The 6,018-nt window shown below is 42.0% G+C and overlaps 1 long non-coding RNA gene across 1 annotated transcript; it reads left to right on the top strand.

Moving 5' to 3' along the window:
* Positions 1-4,899: 4,899 nt before the first annotated feature.
* On the top strand, positions 4,900-5,581 carry LOC112142802. The gene is made up of 3 exons (XR_002918644.2): positions 4,900-5,112; positions 5,198-5,248; positions 5,331-5,581. It is a non-coding gene; the product is annotated as an uncharacterized LOC112142802 (long non-coding RNA).
* Positions 5,582-6,018: the final 437 nt, after the last annotated feature.

Raw genomic sequence — 6,018 nt, forward strand, 5'->3', positions numbered from 1 at the left:
TACTGGTGCCCGTGGCAGATATGAAATCCTGTCCACCTTCACCCACATTTGTCATGGGATGAATAACACGTCAATGTAAGGATGGGGTCATCTGGATCCCAAAAGATAGCACAAGGGTTAAACAAAGCAGCAACTGGGTCAGAGCCTCCCCACAATTTAAAATGCTTTTCTCCAGAACTCTGTAAAACAGTACAAAAATGTAATGATGGGATTATAGTTCTGACTCAGCAAGTGTTCAGCAGAGACAAACAAACAAAGGAACTGTTTAAAAGTCGACCCTTACCATCCAGAACCCACTGGAAGCATGATATTCTGATTCATGCTCTCTGGCCCTTTTCTTTTCCACCAGAACCTGAGAGCAACTCTCTACCAACCAAAAGTCTGTGGCAGTGAGTGGAATTCAAAGACAGCAGCACGACCACCAGGAGACTCATCATTTCTAGTACCAAAGAGGGGACTCTTCTTTCCCTGGTTCACAAAGCACATTTGAGATAATGTGTGCTGACCCAAATTATTTTGTGTCTCACCGTCCTCAAGGCAATTCACTGAGAACTGGTCAGACTAGCTCGAGTTTGTAGTGACGGACACAGAAAGCTTGATTCTACCAACCTTTACTCTCCTATTGCAACTAACAGATGGACAAATACACTCATGTAAAAACCAGCTCTATAGATGCCCACAAGTTTGTTCAGTCCCAGACCGTAAGTGTCAGAAATGATCTGAGAATGATCCGTCATGCACTGGTCCAGGAATTCCCTCCCTCTGTTGATGAAACAGCCTCAGCAGTCGCAGCCCTTGAAGTTGGGCATTCCTGTCAGGAACATCCCTGGAAGCATTATAATTGTTTAAAATGAGCACACCCTAAAGGTAAGAGCACAGCGGGCTTAGAATAAACACCATTCTTCAAGAGTCTGCTCATGCATAAGCTGCAGTGCATGCACAAACGTGGTCCTCCGAACACATGAGGAGCACCACAACCCATAATACTGCAGCAGAGCACAGGCCCGCCGCGGGAAAGAGGACAACACCTGCCAGGTCCAACTCTACACCTACAACTTCCAAGGCTCGCCCTCTGAGCAGATTGGAGGGGGGTGCTGAAAGGCAGCGCGGTAACGACCATCACAGCGGCCACGTCCACAGTTTGTGACAGCGTCCACAGAGACGGAGCGGTCTGAGGTTTCTGCTCAGATTCTGGCCTCGAACAAAACCGAAGAATGAAGAACGTCTGAACAAAGTTTGGATTTTTTACACCTGCCGACCTGACAACGACTGTAAAGCTTTTTAGTAGGGGTGTGTATCTTTCCCTCTCACTCGCTTTCATACGTATCTCAATACATGGTCCACGAATCGATACGTAAAGGATTCAACAAACTTTTGGGTGATACAAAACAGTCCAATTCTTTTACTAACAACGCTAAAATCTAGATATTTTTTTTATTTGGCATGTCAATCTATAAATAATAACTGATGACGTTTGACAGAGAAATGTATTCAGGTATTGCCTTGGAAGAACCAAGCCCAGGATTGGACGTCTGAACATAAAAAGACAAAGACGGTAGAAAGAAAAACAGAAACTGTAGTTTGCTAGAAATTGATTATTTACATCTTGATTGATTTTATACCTTATTACCAACATAATCTTGTTCATATCTCTGGTTTTCAAATGTTACTGCAGCAGCTGGATCAATTTTCAATACATAACTATTGTTTACATCCCTATCTGATACTCTCACTGCCTGATCGATTTTTTGATAGGTATCTAATATCTTTTACATTCCTTCTCTTTAGACACATGGAGCTCCTGATCCCTTTATTAGCTGAAGAAAAGGTCCATGTTTTTATTTAAATACTTACATTTCACACATTCAGCTGCCATCACATACACAAGTGCAACTTAGATGGAATCCTTTATTTCCTCTTTTTAATTGTAATTTTTGAAATTTTGCAGAATTTCTTTAAAATTTAGATTGTCACCTTTTGCTGGAACACTGGTATTATTCTGTTTTATTTCTTGAAAGGCTTCAGAAGTGTCATCTTTCCTCATTTGAACCAGATAAAAAGTCACATAAAGTCCTGTTTATCTTTCTTTTAAATTATTTTGGACAACCCATTTCAGTTCTGCTTTCCTGTTTCTATTTCTATCTTGAAAATCTTCATCCATCCATGCTAAACTTCCTTTCAGGGTCCTGGGATCACTGGAGCCTGTCTCTGATCTACCACTAGACAAAGGTGCTGTACACCCTGGACGAGTCGCAGGGCCACACACTGCCACAAGATTCGTCGTTTTTCTGATATTCATGTGTGTTTTCCGAGTCAGACCGGCATTTTTCTGATTATTCCAACACCACATTAATGCAGCATTTCTTTAGTTTTGCGTTTTTCCCTGAGGGACAGCCACCCACTGGTGCAACTGCCACTAAAATGAGAACAAAAGTCAAAGTTTTGAAAGAAAAAATCCAAAATGTTTAGAAATATACATTAATTTTGAATAAATATTAAAGCTTTTTTTTTTTATTTCACATTATTTCTTTATTTTTATGACGTGGATTAGCAAAGAAAGAATCTGCTCTTGGTGCCCCCCCCCTCTGTTAAACTTAAGAACCTTTTGTGGCCCAAAAGTCAAAAACTTTGCCCACCCCTGAGTTAGAGTCACCAATCAATCTAGCATTGACGTGCAGTCAGGGGAGGCAGAACCTCACCAGCGAAACATAGCTTCAAAAATTCATAAATTACATAAAATGAATATACTTTTTACAATTAAAAATAAAAATCAAATGTTATTTCTTTAGTCATGTCTCTTCTGTGGTTACCTTTTTTCTGTGTGGGTTTTCGAAGTTTCTTCATTAAAAAACAGCAAATTTACGAGTTTCCTGTTCAAATACGCCAGACAGCGTTGGGTGAGGCAGCTGTAGCCCCGCCTCCCCAGCGTCTGACACACTGACTGTAGCTGCAGCTGACGCATGCACTAAAATGTTTCAAGTCTTTCTATAATCATGAAAGACGCTTTATTTTAAAATGACCTAATTTTCTTATCTTTCGCCATCTGTCTCACTACATTGATGCCAGTTTGGGACTCCTTTATTCTTTTTAGCTACTAGAAACGCGCTTGGAAATCCCCCCTTTGTTTGCTGCTGTTCAGCTGCGTCGTCCGGCGAAAATTTGAACCGAACAAAACAGATTCGCAGCGCCACAGTGGCCGGTCCGCAGATGCAGGACGTGAACGTCTGCAGTGGAATTTCCTCTTGCACTTTTAAAGTTACGTAAAGACTGCGGCGCTCGAATCCGAGCTGTAACGCTAGTGGTGTGAGCCCGGGGTAAGTCAATAATATCAATCTTGAGGATTTTCTTTCTATGCTACAGTTTGTAAACAGAAGAAAAATACTCTAATGGAATTTTAAACAACACACTTTAACTGTTGTCAATCAAATGGTGAATAAGCTGCTCTGTAGGGTTCAGATGTCTGTAAATCTGACTGATGACGTCAGTGCCTCGCCAGCCGTGAACCTCACCGCACATCACCGCAATCTACATAGCACATTTTTGGACAGAGGGAGGAGACCGGAGTATCCAGAGAAAACCACACATGCTCGAGGAGAGCATGCACACAGAAAGAACCCAGACAGAAAGATCAGGATTTAAACCTTCTTCTCACTGTGAGGTGAGACCGCACCGCTGTACAGCCCTTTCTAAATCTCAAGTTTGTACTTGTATGGTCAGACAGGTAAGTTGTTGCCAAGACGTGGTGACTCAATCCTGCAAAATGACAAGTGAAACGAACTCGTAAAGGATTTCTGTCAGCATTAGAGAACACTTGGCACCAGAGAAACCAGCTTGTAGCTTCACATGAAGAGACACATCTACTCGGGTGAAAGTACATTTTGTTTATACCGGTACTATGACACAACATTTTAAATAAAGAAATATCTAGAAATGCAATTTTGAGCTTAATTGTGTTTTTCTAAATGACCTCCATCATCGGAAAAATGCCACAAGAACATGGGTTAGGCTCCGGCACCCCGCGACCCCGAAAGGGACAAAGCGGTCAAGAAAACGGATGGATGGATGTTGAACCTCAAGAACATCACAGGATGCGGCATCATTTGTTGTGTGAGAAACAGAAGAACTTGCTTCTGGAAGAACCTGCAGAAGTCTTCTGTTCATTTCTGAGAAACCAAGTCCTCGGGTGAAGGCTGAATTCTATCCTTCCTCTCAGTCGTTTTTGTCTCCATTGAGTATCTCTGCATGGTTCTCTGAGAGCCGCACAAGGTGGTTCTCTGTGGTCACATGACCTGCTGGTTTCTTTTAGGGTTTTTGCAGCAGCTTTAAGCTCCATAAACCATAGTGATGCCATCAAACTTCTATGTGAAATAAAGTACATCCAGTTGTAAACTATTCATGTCACTTTTTGCTTAAAGTGAAATACAAACAAAGATATTAAAATTTTTGCTCTGTATCTGGTCTCATCACCTCCAACCGGAAAAAAACTTGCTGGTTGAATTAAAGTTAGAGTTTGACGTTTGGATCATTCCAAATGTTGAAACATTCCCCAAAAGGAAACATGAAGCAAGTTGAAGCATACAGCTAGAATAGCCTCCCAGGAAAGCCTGTGCTGTACCTGGACATGCAGTGAGCAAATGAATTTGCTGGACATTGTGTCAGGATGTGGTGGACCCAAACGCAGGAGACTAGGCTTGGTGACAGAAAATTAAAATATTTAGTTAACTGAAACATGACAAAAACCCATGAGCAACCAAACCAGTGACAGAACAGAACAGATGAGCTGACAATGACGAACAGGAAACCCAACACTTTAATAGAGTGAGGGTAATTAACAGAAATGAAGACAGCTGTGGATCCTGACAAACCTGAAACTGATGTGACCGAGGGACGATTCAAAACAGAACATGACAAAAACATGACAAAACCTAAGCATAGAATCATGACACATGGATTTAGACTCCTATGAATTATTGCAGGATGACGAGGAACTGCTATTGGGTCAGCACCACTGTTGACCCGGTTTCCTAGAGAGACTCATCTTTGTTGAATTTGTCCTGCTGTGCATCACAAAGCTGAAAAAGGAATGGACCTCTACTACTGCTCAGGAACAAGGTGAAACGAGGAAGCCAGCTGGAAGACATGACGGCCTCTGTGTTGTTACTGCTGAGAAAGCTTTATTGTTTTGTCTTGTTCCCAGAGGGCTCTGCATCCTCCTGACACAGCCAAGAACAAACAACCCCCACTACAGGTACCTCATGTGGGCCCATGTTTTTTCCAGTCATTTGTGAGTTTTCTTAAATTAAGACCTTTTCGTTTTAATAAATCCACAGCAGAGCTCTCCATGGCAGACAGAGCAGGGTGGTCACGTGATGCGGCCTTCCTCTGGAAATCTCTTCTCTCTGTCACTGCTGCATGTCAGCTGTTTGGTCGCTCTCTAGTCTACAACGTGTTGGCTTCTTTTCTTGATGTTCATTGATCTGCATAGCAAAAACATGGCTGACCTGACTCCCGTTCTTCAGTTTGTTCAAGACTCAAAATGAACAGAGATATTCTGATTAAAGTTATGAGTTTCCATTTGAGAGACGTTGTCTGAAAGTGTCTGCTCCAAGGTGGGAACATGTCCTAAAGTTCACAAAGGTTTTAATGAAAGCTGGATAATACTGATGCCTGCTTCCATGGAGCCAGAGATGGCATGCTTTGGAGAGGGGCGGGGCTTCTGCAGTCAAAACATTCAATAAGGCCAGTCTCCTTTCAAGGTTTTGGGCCTTGTGTCTTCCATTACAATACAGCAGCCTAAGCTCTAAATCTTTGTGTCAATCTCATGTTAATCCCCATGTAGAAAAGGTGGTTTTTCACCAAAAAGTTCCCAAATCCTCCCTGAAAATGCTAAGCAGCTTATTGTCCCTGTGACTCTTGTTTGGTTTCTAGTGGATGGAATGATTCAAGTTGAAGAAATACGATGTTTTCGGCAATTTAAAGCCCAGCAAAATCAGAGCTCAGATCCTTTGACCAAGGAAG

Source organism: Oryzias melastigma, linkage group LG14, assembly GCF_002922805.2.
Source record: "Oryzias melastigma strain HK-1 linkage group LG14, ASM292280v2, whole genome shotgun sequence".
NCBI classification, from domain to species: Eukaryota; Metazoa; Chordata; class Actinopteri; order Beloniformes; family Adrianichthyidae; genus Oryzias; species Oryzias melastigma.